General features: G+C 38.7%; 1 long non-coding RNA gene across 1 annotated transcript; it reads right to left on the bottom strand.

The window, feature by feature from the left end:
• Positions 1 to 9,789: 9,789 nt before the first annotated feature.
• LOC116780329 lies at positions 9,790 to 20,547 on the bottom strand. Its single transcript, XR_004354425.1, has 4 exons — positions 20,510 to 20,547; positions 19,120 to 19,254; positions 16,974 to 17,039; positions 9,790 to 10,028 (listed from the first exon to the last, which is right to left on the bottom strand). It is a non-coding gene; the product is annotated as an uncharacterized LOC116780329 (long non-coding RNA).
• Between the last annotated feature and the right edge of the window lie 1,640 nt (positions 20,548 to 22,187).

Raw genomic sequence — 22,187 nt, 5'->3', positions numbered from 1 at the left:
CTGCTGTGTTGACCCATTATGCTCTGCAGTCACATTCTTCCATTTTCACCCTTTGAAGCCACAAAGGGAGGGGGAACAAATAACACACACTTGCAACCCTTTTCTCTTGTGTTTTTTTTGGTTGTGTTATTTTTGTGGGTTTTTTTTTTTAAAGTTGTAGCTCCTACTGCCTGTGAGGGTTTGCTTAGGGCTTTGCTTAACTTTGCTTAATAGGATACATTGTGGCCATTTGTTGTGCTTTGTGGAAAAGCAGACTTGGCTTTTCAGACTCATGGAAATGAAGCACCTTCTTAATTATTCCGGAACCAGGGCTTAGCAAAACTGGGCTGTCATCCTATGTGAGTTAAGAACAACCAAAGCCTTATCCTTTAGCATACAGTGAAATGTACTTTGCTGAAAGTCAGGGAGGCAGAAGATAGCATAGTAGCTTGTGTTGCAAGTCAGGAAACTGCAGCTGTACTAAAAAAGGTACATTAAGATATTCTTCCCTGCTTTAGTAGTTATGCTGTATTATTAAATGTGAATTGTTTTTTACATATTCATCCTCTTCGCTGGGTTGGTAAGAAATAAATAGCACATATTCAGTAGTCAAAAAAGTTCAACGAGACTGTTTATGTATGTGAAATCTATTTTTAATCTCTGATCGGGTGTGCCTCGTGACATTAGCAGCTAGTTTAACTTTGCATTTGGGGGCCTAGACTGAGTTGTTTTTCCACAGAAATGTGCAGCAGATCTAAGCTGCAGTATTATTAGGTTAACAGGAGAAGAGATCAATTTATGTCCCTATTAAAAAATTACTAGATACACCATCCTATTTGCAAAATCTGAAGCTACGTCCTAATCTGACTCACTGAGACTTGGACCCTGTAATATGATAGAGTCTGATTTGGACTGAACTGTGGCAAAATAAGATTCCTGATTTTCATTCTGCCAGATCTTGTCAAAGAGTTTTTGAAGAGTTCTGTCCTATTGTGTCAAGCTGCATTGCAATGTCCTGGAAGTATCCCCAGTGTGCAAAATGAGCACTGGTTTCCCCATAGCACTTGTAGAAATTGAATGGCTATCACAATTGTGATGAGAAAAGACCAAAGGTGTGTAAATGTAACCAAAGAAATTTCACTTTCACAGTGAAATAAAGAATTCTGAAGGAGGGAGTGGTCTTCAGTCTTTGTCTGACAGACTAGTACTTTTCTTTTTTTGGTTATATATTCTAGAGAAAACAGAGATCTTCTGTTCCTCTGTACTTTTTGCAAGAATACAGACCATAAACATGCATCTCACAAAACTCTTATTCCTACACAGAGATACCTTGAAAAATCAAGTCCATTCGTCTCATGCTATTGTTGAGTACAGCATCTTGTGCTATTTGAGACCTACTGCCATGTATTGAAGCCTTCACAAAAGACCAAAAACAGTTCTAATTTCAAAAAGTGGGGCTCAGAAGTGATTGCACCCTGTACATATATTTCTGCTGCATGTTTTTATTCCCTATCACAGATAGAGAATGTTGCAAAAGAAGGGTGTTACCAGTATCTAACTGTTTATACCACATATACTGATGAAAAGAATTAATATCACTGTTAAACTTTCCAGGGGATTTTAAGAAATCCAGAGCTATGTATATACGCATTTGAACTGCTACTTAACTATTACATTTCTTACATTTAGTAGCCTTCTCTAAGCATGAAACAATTTTCTGCCATATCTTCAACTGTGAGAATACCATCAGAGGACAGTGATATCATTTCCCAGATTCCACCTGTGAAACAGCTCCAGGGGTACAGAGCTGTAACCACGATCAGAATCTGGCCTTGTCTACTGAAGTGAGGACAGCACTCAAACATATATGCATGATAGCATTTGGTCACAGACTTTGTGATAATAGGCTGCAGAAGAGTTAGAGGAACCATAGTACTTCCATTTGAACCCACTACTATGACACATTCTAGATCAAGGGATGCTGAAATGACCACACAACTGGGCAGTCCTTTTCACACTGCAGTGGTTCTGAGCTGCTAATGGTCCTGACAGCACTTGCAGTGTCTAATGCTTTTCTTTATACCCCCTCAAGTCATTAAAAGGACAACCTTGGCTGTCAGTGCAAAGAAATTTCCATCTCTTCTGATTCAACAACCAAAAGGAAAAATACCAAAACACATGGGGTTTTGAATCTCACAATTTTTAAGACAATTGGGTGATTTTGTGGAGCTTGGTTCATGATTCTTCAGTGCTTGGTTGTGTGTTTTCTTGTTAAACACTGTCAGTAAAATCACACAATAGAAGCTGGTGACATCCCTGCTGGGAAATTGCATTTTCCCCTGTGCAACAAGCTCAGGGCACTGTGGAGCCTGGTATATAAGCCAAAAGATTTCTGCATTACAGCATCAGGTTATCATAACCTATCTCCCCCTCCTTCCTACCCCCAGAACTCATCTATATGCTAATTTAACATGACTAATGCCGCCCCACAATATAATGGTTCTAATGTTTTCAGGGGAGGAAAGAGAGTGGAAAGAAGCTGACGCTCCTGTTTGATTAGTGCAGTGTCTTCTGACAAAAATCCCAGATTTTCTGATGACAAGATCTGGTTGCATCAGCACCCTGACTACATTTGGTTTAGCACTTGCAGTTAGGTTTGAGTTTACATTCCTGTTAATATCAGTGTATTAAGAAAATGTTAAATACAATTTTCTTACCTGCTTTTGTGGAAATGACTAATCAAGTCCAACTGTTTGTTTCAAGTGAAAGACACTGTCAATCTTATTGTCAACTGTGAGGGGGCCAGCAACTACAACATCTGCATCTGACAGAGCTCCCCTCTGAGTTACAAGATACCTGAACTAGCTGGGATTTGGCTCCTGGGTCTTTCTGGCTCAGTCATACAGCCTGGGGAGCTTTCAGTTTCTCCACAAACATGTGCATTGATAGTCCCTCTGCCCCTTTCCCCCTTCCTCCCTCACACTCACTGTAACACTATTAAGATATCAAATGCAGCAATTACAACAAGAAAACCCTAATTAGGCAGCAGCAGCAGCTTCTGTAATAAAGGAATCAAAGAAATCTGGAGAAAGAGCTAAGACAAAAGACAACAGGAGCTTTCAAATCACAGACTTCTTGTTCTTAAAGGACTACTCACTGCAGATAATCCTCCACAAATTTCACTTCACTTGCTTTCTCTGTACTTTTCTAGGACAAAAGAAGTAATACCAACATAGAGTCCTGTGGCCATAATCAAATAATAATTGGCCTCGGAGATCACTTATGACAATCAGGGAAGTAATAAGGTTTCTGAATAATTATGAATAATTAGGCACATTTATGAATAATTACACTGTTAATAACTATCTAACACATCCAGTTTTTAAACTGTAATTCAGTCATTATTGATTGGTTAGCCATCATCTTCACTGCTGTTTCCCTACTCATTAACATCCTGATTCAGCCAGGAGCCCTGCAAGGCTGCATTTATTCTTCTGGCATGTCAGAAAAGAGGAGTTTTATTGCTGTAACTTCTGAATCCCAAGAAAGGGGAAAACTTGTTTCATAGAGATCATATTTCACTGACCATATGGGAGGGACATTTATGGAAAGAAAATGTCTTGGTTCCTAAATGTGATATTAAGACAGTGCAAAGATACTATGACAATGAGGAGTGCGGAAAACAGGACTACAGTTTTGTGTCTGGAGCTTCTGCCTATTTAACTTCCTGTGTTTGGACTGTGAAGTTTTTGAGGTATGGAGCATCTTGTATGAAATGGACTTGGCAGAGCTGATTTGAGATCCCTCCAGCAGCAACTGGTAGAAAAAAATGGTGTTTCTTTAAGACAGAAGTACCAGGTACATAAAATTTCTGTCTGGTAAGGAAAGGTCCAGGGAGCAAGGCCGAGTCACTGCTACAGTCCCAGCCAGGACCTCCAGCACACAAAAAGCCTTGCATGCTGCTCTGGGGAGAGACTACATGCAACTGCCCATCAGCCATGCAGCTGCCACCACCTCCATCAGCACTTCTCTGTGTTCTGCCAACTCTCCTGTGGCTCAGCTGGAGCCAAAGACAGCAGAATTGCCAGGGCTCTGGCTTTGCCCAGTAACCAGCTTTGCAAGGGAAAACTACTGCTTCTGATGTTCTCCCAAACTCCTCAAACATCTGTTTTGTTTATGTCTAAAGCTGCTCCTGGCTACATAAATTAAGTAGCTAAATGAATGCCATAGTTGCTGGGAAAGCCAATAATTAAAGGTAATACTATGAATACTATCCCGAATAGCTCTGTTTTTAAGGACATTTTATTGGTTTTACACCAATAGGATGGAGTGAAGCCAATCACTCAAAAAAGTAAATGGAGCATCCTAGCCTTCAAACAAGGAATACTCTCTGAACTGTTATTGTTCCTTTACCTCTTATTTGCACAGCACATTTCACCCTGAAGATCTGGGTCTGACATGATTTTGTATGCTTTCAATACCTTGGACACATGCTACCTGTTTTTGGAAAAGCGTTCAGGAGAGTAAAAGATACAGAGCAGGTGCCATGAAGGTGCCATGTAAGTCCCAGTTTGAAAATAAAGTAATGCTGCAGGATGGACATTTTGCATCAGATAAAAATGAAACCAACATGGGGAAAATCCTTTTATTTCCAGGACATGTGTAACATTCTGAGTGGGTTTTGATGAAATGTCTTTATTTATTTGGTGCTTACCAGTCCTGACATGCAGGAGAGCAAATTACATGGTGGACATAATGATAAGTGCTTCAATCATTCCAAGTATTGCTTTAAAGAGTATTAACAAAAAATAGATGCCATAGATGACATGCTACCTCTATGATTTTTACATTTCTATCCATTTCCCTGGAGAGAATGCTGATTCATTCCCCCTTTGGAGGAATTTCCTTTCTGCTTTTTCTCCATAGCTTTATGTGTCATTTCTGTGCTACAGTGCACTGTTTTTATATCTCAGATAAGAAAAAAAATAGCAAAACCATCACTTGGTTTTTGTTAAGGTTGTTAATTTTGCTAAGGTTGTGGCTCAAACCCTCTATCACCTGCAAGGGTAAAAGCAGCCATGATAAGCTCTCTCTTTCATAATCTTCAAGCATAGTCTTTCTAATCTCCTCCTGAAGGCTCAGAAAGGAGAAGAAAATAGAAAACACTAAAACAATTAGCAGGAAAAATGAGTGAGTGAATGTTGAATATTTGTTAAACTAGAAGTGACCATTTCTAAAAAGCAGAAAAAGGTCCCAATATGTAATTCTGAGGAGGAACCATGAAAGACTGACTATTCTATTTTGGTTTTGACATGCTAAGATTTAGCATGAATAATGACTAAGAAAAACTGCACTCTTCACACTTTCCCATGGGCAGAAATGACCAATCTCTATCAAAGATCTAGAAAAGTCCATTATTTTATTTTCATATAATGTCTCATTAAGCTGTGGAACTCATTACCATCAGATGTTGTAGAGACAAACATGCTAGATGGATTCAAAAAAGATTGAGAAAGTCCATTGGGACTTTCCCAAAAGACTGGGAAAGGTCCATTAGTGACCTTATGTGACCTCTAGCTCACATACTTCAAATAGAAGGAGATTAAAGTATCCCAGGTTATATATAGGCTTATACATTCCCTCCCCCCCCCCCAAAAAAAAAAAAAATCAAGAACATTTAGTTTTCTGTAGAGGTATAGATTTTGGCTATGATTCCAGTACCAGTAGTTCATCTTCCATTTCTTTCCCTAAAACTGAACAAACAAATGGCTTGGGAATTCCCTGGTAGGACATCTGCCTCTATCATCTGGTGTAGTAGATGTATTCAAGGAAAGAATTTCCTGTTTTAATCAAAGACAATCACTGCTACAGTGTTTCTGATGTAAACCACATTAATTTTCTCTGTAGTGTGTTTCCCTGATTATGTCAGTCCCCTCCACTAGGTGTGCAGCAAACAAAGTTCTTCATATTTAGGTAAAGGGAGAAGGGTGCACTGAAAGTAAAACAAAGCTTTTGCTGGGGCTTGGAAATGTCAGGTAGCAGTCAGAAACCCTGAGTTTCCTTTCTGGTATTTGTCACTCTGACTGAATTTTGAGTGTGGCAAATATTAATGATTGAGTAAATGATCAAAGTCCTGCATGGACTCACCGAGAAAAATAAGTAGGTGAATGATTGTTCATTTCCATCTTGTGTTGTTTGATTCTGTTTCAAGAGGATTGCTTTTTGCTCTGTGTTGGTTTTGTGGTCTACAGGAGAATTTTCTATTTGAATTTGTCCCAACTCTGGGCTATCATTTTATCGATCTCATTTTTCTAGAGTCCTAACTAGGCCAACCCACAGTAGTATATATAGCATTTGACCAAACAATGCACCAAGCTGTCTTTTCCCGGATCTAGCACACATCGGCAATCACCATTTCACTGAGCTCTGAAGCACCCCTAAAAACATTTTCCTGAGTATGAACATCTCGAGGATCTGTCTCCCTGGCATTAGACTCTACAAGGCTTTTTGTATATTCCTGCTTTCATGTCACAGAGAAATACCATCTTGCAGCTGGTGTCTGTACTAGGGGGGCAGAGAAATGTGAAAGACCAATCTTCTTTGAAAGTGAAAAAGTCACCTTGCACACAGCCACCTGGGGACCCTGCACCCTCCTCGCCTCTCCCCAGTTGTGTATGACACTGTGCCCCAGGCCATGCTAACTTCCCCCTGCCCCCACACTAGCCCACCCTTTCATCTTCAATTTGTTCATCCCCACTCCATGGATGTCATCGAAAACAAGGGCCAATTAGGTGAATGTAGTCAGAGCACAGTGATTTGGATCCTAGTTTTTTGAAAAATAGACCCAAAAGGGTACATTCGAAGTGGATCCTGACTGCAAACATCAGTGGTGGTGAAATGCTGGCAACCTGGGGCAATGAGAGGCGGAGAAGAAAGAGGACACTGGGGGGGGGAGCCATGTCCTCGGCATAGCTATGCGAGACACAGTTGTGGGATCATGATGACTTCCAGTGGGTCCTTTGGCTTCCATTAAACATCATTAATGTTTTCAAAGAAGCATGAAATCCACACTCATGCTTCCTCTGTTCCCCCTCCCCCCTCCCTGTCCCTCTCACATCACAAAGGGGACCTTCTTTTGTTATATTTGGATAATTATTCTGCTGTCTTCCCTCCTGCTACTGACTAAACATCTGTGATTGATGAAGAGAACACATTGAGAATCTGAGATGAAAAACTGAAGAGAGAGCAAAGCTGGGCAAATGAGCCAGTGGGTTGAAGCACTTGGGACATTAGAGGGTGTCAAGGATGGCAAATGACTTCATTGAAGTAATGATGATAAACATTTTATCCCTGTGCATATATGTGCATTATACCTAACGATCTCAAGCGTAAGTAAGTGAAGAAAGGCACTAAATAAATCATACGAACAGGCCCTAAATGGGAATCCCTAAGGAATGGGATCTGAATTGTAAATGCGTGCCTGAATTTCACACATCAAATTACAATAAGGAGATTGATATTTTAAACAGCTCTGTACTTAAAGGGTACTGTATCTCGTCTTGAGGTTTTTTCTTTTGCTTAGGGTTTTTTTTTCCCCAGTTACACTGTGTATATGTATACATATACACGTACACATACACATATGTGTGTGTGTAAATTCATTAAAGGAGGTACTTTGCAGATCAGTGGGTTGCTCTGGGTTTCATTAGCATCTCAGAGACTGTCTAAAAAGTGTTTTCTGCTTGACTGAGATTTTTTCAAAGGCATAAATGCTCAGGGACAAACTCTTTTCTGTTACACCAAAGAAAATCTAAAAAAATTCCTTGCTTTAAATGAACTTACTCTAGACTTGGTCTGATGGAACTGAAAATATAGTTTGACACGATAATACTTCTTTTATTTTTGTCTCTCCCTCCCTCAAATTGTGGAGTCAAATTCTTAGCTGATGTCAACTGGCAAAACTTCTTGAGTTGTTAGCAGAGTGTGCCTGTTGGCACGAGCTGATTTGGTCCAATAGCTGCACAAATAGAGAATGGACTTCAGTATTAAAGGAAACAGGCCTTATGCAGAACAAATTATACTAGAAATATCATCTCATTCCCTTTCAGTCTCAGATGACTTAAAATCATCAAAATACAACTGCAGTACTATAAACACACATTAATAAATCTAATAAGGCATGGGAAAGCTTCCAGTCCGGAAGAAATGATAATGTCTAATTAGAGATAGCAACACTATGTCCTCACAAATAGCCCTGGCTCCCACTACATTCTTCAGTGGAAACACATAAGAAGATAACCATGGAGATTTAAAACTTCTGGGATTTCAGCTGTTTTCCAGGTTTTCTCATTAGAAGAAAATGTTTTTCATCCAGTTAAGAAGAGGATTCTGCCCACAGATATCACAGTCATCCCAAGACCTTCACATCTTTCTTCCCTGCAGTTGAAGGAAGGCTGGACGAAGGAGCAGGGTTTGCATGAAAGCTGAAAGTCTTTTCCCATTACAATCCTTGACAGGCAGGAGCACTCTCAGGCCAGGCTTTTGGAGATGCTGCACCTGAGTTTCTCATTCAGCATTTCCAGAGAAGAAAGAAGCAGTGAATGAACCTTTTAGGTATCAACTCTCCTGGCTTTTTCCCCAGAGGATTGCCAGCCCTGTACACAGATTTCCTTTCCCAGGTCTTTATCTTAACTCAGAAGTTACATACTTCATTTAATTGCAATATGCATTGATTCTTTGTGTTGCTGCTAAGGATAAACACTTCCATATGCTTACATATATGTACATTACACCTGCATACTTATTTGCATATCTATGTGTATGTGTACACACACATATACACATGCAGTTATTTGGCATTTAGGAGATATTTGCACAGCATACCATGCTGTAAGTAAGATATTTAACTCATCCCCTGATTAAGCTTTACCAATAATGAGAAATCTGGAAAGTGATCACATGAAATACACATTTTCCATTTAAATAAACCCTTTCTGCTACAGATACTTATAAAAAACAAATCCATTTGTAACAATTTCCATGTGCTTGGTGGCGTATAAAGCATAGCAAGATACCATAGAGTAGTGTTAGGTATAAGCGGTAGATCTAGAGTTCACTGAAGTCTTTCTCTGAAGCTAATTCCAGTATTTACCCAGAATAGAACAATCTTTGAATACTGGGGATGAACTACTTTAACTTTTTTTTCCCCAAAACTGTATATAATTCAATGTATTGCTAAATTATATGTAAGTTTTCCCATCAGCACTGCAACCACTTTTATTTTTACTGGAAATACGGAGTGGCTTTTTGAAATATAAAAAGACATAATCACTTATTTTTTACATCAGCAAGCTATATTTTCTATAAACTGGAAAAAAAAAAGAAAAGGTGTATTATATCCTCTAGTCCCTCCTGGAATGGTCAATCCATCACTAGACTTACTTGATTGTTCATTCATTTTCAGAAATACATTGACACAGACATCTCTGTGAAAAAGACTCTTCCCTTTTCTTCCATTCCTTAACTGGCATGTCATATTTTTGCCTCTTTGCATGATTAATGTTGTTTTGAAAGCTTCGAGAATCAATAGTCTCAATTGTACACAACTGTATTTTAAATATGTTCTGTTATCTTAGTTTACAAGCCAACCTGCAAAGTATGTTTCCTGTTGGACTTAATAGGTGTGAGTGGTGCAGCTAGTGATAATGTAGAAGGTTTTCTGATCTGAGTGAGTCCTTGCCATGAAACCAGATCCTCCTTGTAGATTCAGGAATGTGGTGTATCTGGTAAGATTTCCCTCCAAATCTCCAGGAAGCGTGCTTCTTACTAGATTTCTTTTTTCCTTTTCTTTTTTTTTGAAGTGCCACTGTTTTGTCTTGCTCTTGCTGTCCTGGAAAGATTTTGCATAAAGGTGCACAAGACATAGCTGGTGCAACACATTTCTTCATGTCTGTAGCCAGGAGATACCTCCATGCTCTCAAATTCCTCTGTCTTCCTCAAATGTTCAGCATATTCAGTGTATTGCAGGATCAAACCTTCAGTGGATACCTCTGGGGAAATCAAAAGAAAGATTCCTTGAAGCCAGTTAGCACCATATATATTCAATGAACACAAAGGGGATGAGACAGAGCATAATCCAGTATTTGAGGGATTTTACTGGCTTGATATTGCGAAGATCATGTTAATCCATGCTGAGAAACACTGTAGGTTTTGTGAGGGCTAAATGTGTGTTCGCTGTCAATGTAGGAATTTGCCCCATAGGTGCTCACAGTACTCCTGTTTTCTAACTCAGAATCAGAAACTGACTGCCCAACTGAGCCTGGCCCATGCTAATCCTTCAATGTGCTGCAGTCTGAAGGAGGGAAAAGAAATATTTTACTGGCAGGATCCTCTTTTCACCTCAATATATTTGATATTATGTGCTTGACAATTTGCAGAAGCATGGAATATTAGTCCTAGTCCCAGAGAAATAGATCAGTGGATGGGGCTACATAATAATCTGTAAAATCTATTTATAAATGTTGCCAGCAACTTCTATGACATCTATGGAGTCCCTGCAACCTTTCATATTGATACTAAAATTCCTAAATATCTCTACAATACTGTGTGTGCCTCTGTGGCCTAAACCATTACTAGAAAATAGTTACACCACTGTAAATTCAGAATATGAATGTAGAAGAACCAATCCATTTCAGGAGAAAGATGGGCAGAGGAGTAGAAGGGAAACCTGCTGAAAAGCACAGTTGAACCCTTTGTACTGTGGAAATGAATCTCGTTTTGGTGCTGGGGGCTGAGTTCATGTTGATGCACCGAAGTAAAACAAGAGTATTCAGACAAGTGGAACATGATCTGATAAGCCTGGAAATAACTCTGTCAGGCTATTCAGCCTGAATGACATCCCTGTCTGTGTCCTTTCAACACGTTTGATTTGAGTACAAGCTTCCCAGAGGAAGGCTTTTCCTGTGCTTTCTGTCCTGCTTCGCTACTTCACAAACTCCCTGATGGCAGAAGCAGCGCAGGCTGATGTGAGAGAAGAGTTATACACTTTTCTAGAAGGGACAATATTTCTTCTGTGGTTTGTTTTTTTTTAAGCATTGTAACCTCTCTGTCCTTTCAATATGTACTAGCCAAACCTTTTCCTTACTCTGCCAATTTAATAAGGTAATGAAGTTGTGCCTTTCATTTATAAGATGCTTGAACTCTGTGTGTGTACATGAACAGATAAAACTAGAAACAGGTCTACTCAGGTTTTTCCAATATGAAGGAGATGAAACAATTTTTATAGACTTCCCAGAGTACAATTTCATTAAGGTCGATATTTGCTGAATGAAACTTTTGCAAAATGTATATCCTTATTACATGAATAAAATGCAACAAGATTTGTGCCTGAAGATTCATAGATATGAATAATGTTCACACAATACCAAATTTCACTAAACTTAATATAAAGATTTATATTTGAATTATAGTCTTCAATTTGCACGATTTATGCCCTAGCGGTTACATGACTGCATTTATCAGAAAGGGGTTGTTCTTCAGGGAGGTAATTCTACTTAAGCTTGTGATCATTTGACTCTTGATCAGTGAAGGGAACTGAATCTGATTTTCTGTGTCTGTCTCTTCATGTTTTCCACCCTCATATGCTTTAAATCTGGCAAGAAGGATACATATTTCAAATCAGGATATGAATCACCTGCCCATGAATCAGCCAAATGCAGGCTCTGCACCTAGCACTATCTTTAATATTTCTCCAAAACATGTTAGTTGTTCTATCCACAGTATGCATCACTTTTAGAAATATGAAATATTTTTTGGGGGGGAAAAGTAAATACTCCCCTCTCTTGTTATTTAATCTTCACAGTATATCATATTGTCTAAGTGTTTACTTCTGAGCAATCAGGCACGTCATAGGTGGACTGGAGATCAGCAGTCCTTATACAGTCTTCAGACTCATACTGATATCTCCAAAGCTGTTGTGTACCCATTACCACAGATTGAATGGTATTGCCTTTGGGAGAGGAATATTGACCAAAGTCAGAAAACTGGGGAAGCATGGGAAAACTTGGATCAGGATGCAAAGGTGAATGAGTTGACTCTGCTGGGCTATGGCAAACAATGAAGATCATCAATACGGTCTCATTAATGTGGCCACTTATACCTGAAAGAAACCTTATTGACCATTGTCATATCAGTTGTATTAATCAATTAACAAATAACGTTTTCATCTTAATAAGAAAGAACAGAATAATCTCGAATAGATTTAGCATGCTAGAACAGAAATAGCCAGATAACCATCACTTAAAATAAAACAGGACAAAACTCTGCATGCTTTTTTCCAAAAATATAATTCAAAAAACAGTAAAAATGAAAATTAAAGGGAAAGGATCACCAAAAGCACCTTTTATTCATGACTGATGCCTCTTCTGCAGCTGCAAGCACATTCATTTCTGCATAATCCTTAGCAGTGCAGAAGAAAGAGATCCTTCAGGTGAAAGGTTACCTACATTTATAATGTCAGGTACTGAGACTGGTGAGGTAAAAGGTAAATGGTAATTTTATCATTAGCATGCCTGACCCCTTGCCCCCACCATATCTCATAGGGGATGTTAAGAACGGCTCACCTGTCAAGATGCAAACACTTAAAGGTCAATGCGCACAGAAATCTTCAAGAGCTCACAACTGAATTGCTGACACCTTTTATTATCACCGCTTAAATAAATGATTCAAGTGGTAAGACAAGGGTAAGATTGGTTTAATGTCAAGATTTGCAGTAGGAATTCTTGGAGCATTATTTTCTAACCTCTGATTACCTGGATATGATTTTTTAATTCTAGAACTGTATGAACAACCACGTGAATTTCACATCATTTAAAGGAGTTTAAACACATATTTCTCTTTTGCAAGGCTTTCCAGCACTGCACAAGGAGGAAGTTTTGCTTTCACTGGAACAGTGACTGCAGAGTCCTAGATCCACTATCATCCTAGTGTACATTGTTAGAAAACTTGGTTGACCCTTGTGCATGAGAAGTGGATAGTCATGACTTATGGAAGGATATCTTGCAACCTGATGACAAAATTTTTTAAACTCTTGCTACACTTCATTGTACATCTCAAAACATTTTCCAAGTTGTTTTTACATTGAAAAGTTCTGAAGAGTGGATACATCAGCACCAGGCTTTGGAAGTGCACCAAGGTTTACCTATGCATGGAGTATCTATAGGATCAACAAGTGTAATTCTAAGGGGTGAGTGTAATTTACTCCTGACACTACATATTACATCTCCCATTGTTAATAAAAGGACCAGTCAGGTATACAGGACCCCTGAGCGTGACGCACTTAGAGCTGATGCTCTGTAATACTAAAGCAAAAATTCGGTATTAATGCTGTAATGGACAGTCAGATAGCAGTGGTGTGTGTTGATCAGGACAGAGAAATGGATCCATCTCTGATTCTGCTGCTCGTCAGGCACTGTCAATCATTTCCTCTCTTGGAAATGACTGACTTCAGTTTTATGGAGCTTTCACAGCAACACAAAGAAGAAATGTGAAGCAGAATGGAGGAAGGTGGCTTATGTTACCCAAAAAGTAGATCTTACTCCTCTCTCAAGAACAGGTTAAAAATCTCATAACTCTCTAAGATCTTCTAGAATGAATCTCCTTTTCTTACACCTGTTACATTGCTTGCTATTTCCAGTAAGACCATACCAAACCTTGTGCGAGTTGCTCTGAAGGGAGAAGATATGTTCTTTTGGGGAACTGTCAATGGTGAAGCGAGAGGAAGCAGGGTCAATTTGGCACATATGTGTGGTTACGACTTGATGTTGCTTGAATGATGAGTGGTTTGAGATTAGTGTACATGTTGAAGCTGCCTGATGTAGAAGGTTACAATACTTCATCAGTAGAGGATACCTTGAGCATCCACCCCTATAAAGTAGCAATATTTTCAGTTTGACAGTACAAACACAGCAATTGATTATTTGTGTGTGATGCAATCCCTCCGCATCTCTCTCTTTTGTCCTCCACACACAATGATCACTGTTCTGATGTCCTCTGCCTTGTCTCCATCTACTCGATCTCTCCTCAGAAATAATACATTCACTTCCTTTGACTTAGTCACCTTCAAATTTACTTCTCCAGGTAATGTTCTAGATAAATTTTCCATATATTTCATGAAACTTCTTCCTAAAACAGTTACACACCACTGAAGCTGTCAAATGAAAAGCTTCATTTTTCCTTCTCACTTATCACCTATATCACTAGCATACTATTGCATTTTGCACTTTTTTCCCGAATTATTTTGTTCTTGCCATCTTGTTGTTCTGTTGCTGTTGCATAAAGACCTTTACACAAGTAAGTTATCTCAGTGGGACTTAGCCTGATGCTTAAGCACTTAGCTGAGTCAAGGATGTCATAAGTGAAGTGCTGGAATTACAGTTGCTGTTTCATAAAAGGAATCACATAAAAATACATTCTTTTGAAGGCAACTACAGCTTTCTACCTGCAGAGTTGCTTTCATCGAATTTAATACACAGAACAAAACTGTACAAACTGCAATCTTTTTTGCCTTGCCCTTCTCTTGTGCATCAAGTACTTCTGTACTATCTTGATTTTGACTATACAAAATTAAGATAATGTAGAATGGTTTATAACCATTATAAAAATATTTTTAATTTTTTACCTGACCACCTGAGGAAGACACCTGCTAGTAATAAAATTATTTTTACCACATGCCTTTCAGGACATAAGAGAAATAAAACACTTTCATTTTTATGTAAGTATTATACATGCTTAAGCAAAACATCTGTTATACCTCACCTTTTTATGTTGCTTGGTTGTTTTTCTTGTTTGTTTTGAATGATTTGTTTTCCACACCATCAGAAGTATTCAAAGAGTAATCAACAGGTGAGATTACCCTAGCAAATACTCAAAAAAGCTCAAAGATACAGAGGCTTCCTCATTTGCTTACCATGCAAAGCTATTTCTTTTTGGATCACGATGGTCCCTACTTCAAATCTGATTGTGAACACGTGCAGAACATGCCACTGCCTCTGACACTAGCTGGTTACTTGCATATGTGGAAATAGAGTCTCCTAAATATGGAAAGTAAGCATTGTGTTACTGCTGCTGTCTGGACGTTGACATGTTAGATAATAAAAACAGATAGTCTCGATTTGTAATACAGTACTGCTGATGGAAACCAGCTCCTAACAGGTGGAACATGACAAAATATATCCAACTCACCACCTTTTCCCTGCAGAAAAGGATAACTGATGCACTTGCACCTCTCCACAAAGGTGGAAGATGCTTCTCTGACCATTTCCAAGACACGGAAGAAGGCAGAGATGCCTGAAGGTATGCACACTTTTATATCTGTTGATATATGCTGCCATAAACCCCACCATGTTGTGAAATGTCTCATTCTGTGTGCACAAGGAAGTAAAATTGAGAAAAGCCTGGGCTGCATATTCTGAAACATTCTTGGTTTGAGAAGTTGATATTCTATTTCAAGATCAGACCCCCCCTTTCTTACTATGTATCCACACAAACTAACACAAAGTGGATACAGACCGCAAGTAGTTTGATGTGGAAGTATCTGATGCTTACTTTTCCTCAATGGAAGTGCCAAAACAACAGTGTCCAGGAATGAAGCATTCGGCCATAGCGCTTCAGGATAATGGTTGGTTTTAAATATGGTTGTAAGGCTTTCAGGTAGCTCTTCCCTCCATAATTCTGCTCCCCTACAATCCACTTTCTTGTGCACATTTGTGAAATCAGACCTCAGTGCAGTAGAGGAGCAGACAGTCAGATTAATGTATTCTAATACCTCCTAATGTAGACCAATTTTTTTTTGTTGTTTTGTTTCTTAACAACCTCCAAATGCAAAATATGTAGGAAACCATGCATAAATTCTGGTTATAGTGTCATCCCCTAAGAGACAAACACAGGCAGGAGCGTTTTTATGGAAGAAAAAAAAAGAACATTCAATTTTCCACTACAAAACAGGTGCACTCAGATTTTCAAAGTACATCACACTTGTCTCTCTTTTTTATTTAATCCTAATTTATTGAATCAAGACAAAGAATAGTACAGTTTGGTTTTCTGGCATGTTCGTGTCCACGGCAAAAAGAAGGTCATTGCATTTGGGTACTAATCTACCAGTGCAGTAAGCCGTGATTAAAATGTCTTGGTAATGTTCTCAGAAAAGCATTACAACTGCTTGAATCCATATCCATCCATGGCCAGAGAAGAGGGGATGCTAGTCTGGTTTGGTTAAATACATATAAACTTATTCCCCAGTCAGTCAGCTAGAGCAGTAGCCCTGCATTTCAGCAAGCTAAATAAAAAGATTGCCTGGGGTCAGGATAAAAGCAAAGGTACGCAGGGCCATGAAATAGTTTTTGCTGTTATCATTGCACTTCAGAGGACCCAATAGAGCTCTCACCAAAGATCATGAGTGACCTCAGCTCTCCTTATAAGTTTTTTATGCCCTTAAATTTATTATAATGTCCACCAAGAAAGTGAAGGGTTAAATGAGAAGGGCAACTGGGGGAGAGGGGGGATGTGTGTTTTGGCTTTGTGTTATGTTCTAATTCTGTAAAGGAGACTGACCTTTGGACAGATAAGCAGGGAAGGATGGAGTCCTTAGAATAAAGTGAAATGAAGGTGCAATGCAAAAAAAGATATCTCAGTTCAACTTCTGAATTACGTTCTGTGTGCCTGAACCTCGCTTCCCCTCCTGCCACTGCTGCAGCTTCTCCTCTTCTTTTTTTCATAATCGTCCCTGTTATGAGTCTTTGTTCACAAAGGTGGAAAACGCGGAGGGCTCTAATGATGCATTATCACAGGTCAGAGAATGAACCACATAAATCTCCCTGGCATTTGCCTCCACACAATACCTCTAAAAGGACAGCAGCATTCCTTAAAGATGTAGCTTTTCCCCAGTCAGACAACTCAAACAAGGCAATGCACCTGTGGGCTTTTGCCAGGATAATCACCTTTTCCTCTTACTGCTCCTTGGACAGCTCCGACCTTGTCCACTATTCTTCAGTCTTCCATGGTTTCTGTAATGAAGACTAAAATTCAATTGTACATCTGGGACTAATAGCTTTTAAATCTAAATTATTTCTCTCGCAGTTACAGTCAGACTGTCATAAACATGCAAGCAGTGCAGTACAGAGAGGAGAGATGCTTTCACTGTAAAAGCCATTTTGAAAGCAAAGCTTCAGTATAATTTAAAGATGTTATTGTTGTTATATTTGGAGACTGATGGAGCTGTCTTTGAAGACAATGTCAGTTCTGCAATTGGCTTGGTTTAAATCAACAGAAAAGGAACCTGGATTGTAGAGAAGAGTGAAAGTAAGACTATGTGTAAAATATCAGTAATCAATGGCAGTTGCATTATTGTCATGACAGTATGATGGCAGTTCAGTGAAGCAACTATGAATTTTTCACAGTACCACTGAAAGCAAAGACTTTCAAAGAAATAACAAGGTTTACTATATATTACAAAAACAATTACCAAGGATAGAATAGAATAGAATAGAATAGAATAGAATAGAATAGAATAGAATAGAATAGAATAGAATAGAATAAATTTTGTCATATATTTCAAGAAGAAGTATATCTTTTAAATCAAAGACCATTGTACAGGTTCTCAGCTGTTGTAAATGAAATAGCAGCACCACTGAAGTCAATGCACTATTTCAGACCAACTTAGTATTATAAATTTGCAGCTTAATTTATGATGACTTGCTTCACATTTAGACATTACACTAGTGTTGACTCGCTGAAGATATCAATATTGCCATTTTGTAGGAATCTAGGTCCCCTTTCCTTGCACCCTGAATTGGAATGACCAGTTGTACATGGAAAGACAATAGACAATTGAACACTTGATTAATACTTGTGATATTGCCAAAATAATGACAGTTGTTCTTAGGGTACCACTGGCCATATGGAATCAAGTGCAATACTGGCAGTTCCTACTAGCTTTGAGTAATCCATTGATAAGCATTTATATTGTAGAACATAATCAAGTGTTAACTTAACTGGAAGCCCATTCTCTTGCAAAGAAAAAAGTCAATGCAAACAATTATGGCCTCCAATATGCTACCTGTGCTGGTATTATAACTAAACTCACAATAGGCTCATATTGTATGTTTAGGGAATATGTCTTGGGCAGACTTGCTCTTCATCCTGACAAGGATTCTCCAGTCTTGTGGGCATTCTGGTAGACCTTAACAAAATAATTTTCCCCTCCTCTATTTCCTTGTGATGGTTTGATTACTTAGCAATAGAAAAACCAGTAATTGGAGACAGTAGTCATGAAGTAGTAAATTGGCAAGCGAAGGTTGTTCTGTATATGCTATTTTGTGTGTCTGATGCAGATGTGAATTCAATCACAAGACACAAAGCCATAGTGGACATGTTTGCCATTTCTACTGTTCTCAGAACTAATTTTTCAGAATGAAATCCCATTTATTTTGCACGATGTTCATCTATTTATTTCTCTCTTGTGTTTTATCATGTTTCCTGCAGAGCTGTTTTGCAGCTGTTAACATAAGCAGAATCTTTCCTTCTATCTCCAGACTAAAGGTTGCATATATTTCTTTTCTAGGTGTTCTCAGAACAGCATGTTTTCTCATCATGATGCCTCTAGACAGACCAGCAATCATTTTCCATCAAGTTCAACTTTTACTTATGGTTTTAAAACAAATTTACCTAAATCACAAAAGCATTTATGGCTATGTTCTTCAATCTACTTATTTTACATTCTCTTTCATGAACATTCAGATCTGATGATCAAAGGCACTTAATTGGTCCCTCGTTAAAACTCTTTGGGTGCTGGGCTTTGAATTGCTTTACATCGCACTCAGAGGATTATCTTTCTTTTAGTCATATAATATTATAAAGCTATTGCATTTAGTCAGTTCCAAAGCAGAACTGGAATTTTCAGTGTGTTGTTCCTTTTACCAATGCCAATGAGAACGAAGTTGTTCTGTATACTCTAACATGCTGATTGGATTGGCTTTTTCATAAACAGCCATAAACAGATACTTGGCATGAAAAACAATAATGCTTATATGGCATTCGCATTGCACAATGCACATCTCTCCCTGCAGAATAGCAGGTTTTGCTAACCAATGTGTCATGACAGCTGTATCTTACTTCCTATGAATGCAGCAAGGGGTCAGCTGAGAGGATAAGCCTTTGCACAATGAATTTAAAGCATATACATGATGAAGTGCATGCAATCATCAGCAAGTGTTGGTGAATCTGAAAATAGACACAAATTCCACACATGAAATTTTGAATCTGCCAGTAAAAATGGTAACAAAAACTGGCTCCACAGAGAAGAGCAACATCTGCCGAGGAAACTCCTGTGATGGACATCAAGTTAATGATATTTATCTGTTGAGAACTTGGAGTGAGAAGCAGATTAGAGAAAAAGGTAAGAGAAAGAACAAAAAAAAATTGCTTTTTTGTGCACACAGCTAAATTACAGAGCATTTTGGTTAATACTTGTCCTAACAAAGACCTAGTACAGCTTCAGAACCAAGGAATCTCCAGGATCTGACAAATGAATCAGAACTAAAATATATTTATCCAACAATAAACAAGTTATAAGAAACAAGAAAGGAAATTTTCCTTCATCTTTGCTAACACTGTAAAACTATAATTGATGAAGCTGCAACTCTTATTCAGCTGTACCAACTCCTGAAAAAGCTTTCATTGCCTGGATTCTTTTTATCCCTGTCATCATGTTCGCAACAGATTTATAAAAAAGATAGCACAACCAACCTTCCACCCAGAAATACAAAAGTACTGATCACACAAGTTTTTCCTGTGACTCTATGTATAGCTGATAATAAAATGGTGCTTTGCACAGTAAAGATGCCACCTGGCATTTTATTATTGGTTCCAGTGCCTATTGGCAATTCAAAGCAATTCAGATTCACCAAAGTAAGACCTTCTGTGAGCCTGCTCTGCCCTGTCAGAACAGTCAGGGTCTGCAAATGACCTCTTTATGTTTCAGGTAAACTTCAGTCTTTGAGCTCAAGGTAGAGTTGGGTATCAAATCTCCATATCCCACAGTATCACTAATACATTGTCTTGTCTGTTACTCAGAGTCTTTCCTTCTTCTAGGAAACTCAGCCTTAGTAAAGACACGTAAATAAAATAAAGATAACAGGCAAGGCAGCAAGAGATGGACCTCTGTGCTGTGCTGGTGCTTGCAGTGGGGCAAGACTACCCGGGCACCTACCTGGGCTTTGGGTAGGCAGTGGCCAGCTTTCCCTGGTGCTATTTGGGCTGGGGTTACATGGATAATGGGAAGTAGACCCAGCCAGGACAGCAGACCTCAACTGCCCAAAGGGATATGCCGAACAATATAACACTGCACTCACTATAACAAAAAGCATGGGAGAAGGAAGAGAAGGGGGACATGTTTGGAGTTAGGGCGTTTATCTTCCAACGTCACCATTGCTGTGATGACGGAGCCATGCTTTCCCGCGGATGGGTGAACGCCTACTTGCTGGGAAGTCAAATGCTGTAACCCCAAAGGTCCCCTCAGAATGACAGAATCACAGAATCAATTGGGTTGGAAAAGACCTCTGAAATCATCAAGTCCAACCTATGACCTAACACCACCATGGAACTAAGTGCCATGTCCAGTCTTTCCTTAAACACCTCTGCTTTCCAGAGCAGTCCATTCCAATGTCTAATCACTCTTTCTGAAGAAATTCCTCTTAATGTCTAACCTAAACCTCCCCTGGCACAGCTGAAGACTATGTCCTCTCGTCATATCGCTAGTCGCCTCAGAGAAGGGGCTGACCTCCAGTCATCTAGGACCTCCCCAGTTATCCAGGACCGACAATAAATTATGGACAGTGCCTCACTGAGCTCTTCCTAGTTGGAAATAAAGTACCACACAGCTGCTCACTCAACCTCTTCTCTTTCCCCACACACCAGTGGAATGGGAAGGAGAGTTAAAAGTCTAATAATTAATAATTTAATCATTTAGATAAATTTAATAATTGAAAGCAAAGTAAAATACAATAATAATAACTATATTATAACTATATTATAATTATATTTTAGTGAAAATCATAGTAACAGTAGTAATAATAATAACATTGTTCTTGTTGTTATTATTACTATTATTACTATTATATCATGGAAAGAAAAAACAAACAAGCAATGCACAATACAATTGCTCATCACCCACTAACCGATGCCAGATCTCCATTCTTGAACCCAGATCAGCCCCCAGTTTATAAACCAAGAATGATGCTCTATGGTGCGGAATAACTCTTTGGTCAGTTTGGGCCACCTGTCTCAGCTACGCTCCCTCTCAGTTTCTTTTGTGTACCTTCTTACTGGCAGACCATGAGACACAAAAAAAACCCAAAAGAAAACCCCAAAAAAAAACCCAAAACAAAACAAACCCAAACCAACAAACAACAAACAAACAAAAAAAAATAACCAAAAAATTAACTCCTTGACTTAGGGTAAACATGACTTAGCAAAAACCAAAATATCAGTATGATCTCATTCTGAATCCAAAACACAGTATTGCACCAGCTACTGAGAAGAAATTAACTCTACCCCAGCCAAAAGCAGGACATACCCCCAGCCTCCTCACCAGCATGGCAATATGAAAAGCGGGAAAAGCTTTGATGCTGTGCAAAAACTGCTGAGTAATAAGAAAAACATCCCTGCATTATCAACACCATTTTCAGCACAAATCCAAAACCCAGACCCATGCTAGTCACTAAAGAAAATTTACTCTACCCCAACCAAAACTAACACACTGAGCAACAGGTTTTGAATTGATGATACAGAGGGAACAAAATTCAGACACCAAAGCCTTCTAGCTAGTTCTCATAATAGTACAAAGGGTCATTTTTCCAAACGGTTAAACTTTACCCTCAGGCTTTCAGGATTATGTGCTGTGTCATTATTAAGAAAAATCTCAATGCATTAAGAAGCAGCCATGTCTTTTAAAAAGACAGAGACAATTTTTTTTTACTGAAAACAACACAAAAATAAGAAAGCCTTATCGCATAAGTAGCATGAACTATTTGTGAAAATAAAGTCTGTAATGAAAATTGACATTTCTTCGGCTCCTATCATTAAAAAAAGTATGTAGTCAAGACTATTTTTTTTTTACTTAACAGGAATGGCGTTTAGTTCATCTGCATCTTGAG

This window comes from Chiroxiphia lanceolata, chromosome 1, assembly GCF_009829145.1.
Source record: "Chiroxiphia lanceolata isolate bChiLan1 chromosome 1, bChiLan1.pri, whole genome shotgun sequence".
Classification (NCBI taxonomy): Eukaryota; Metazoa; Chordata; class Aves; order Passeriformes; family Pipridae; genus Chiroxiphia; species Chiroxiphia lanceolata.
The sequence above is the reverse complement of the archived record's forward strand: the minus strand, read 5'-3'. Positions and strand labels throughout refer to the sequence as shown.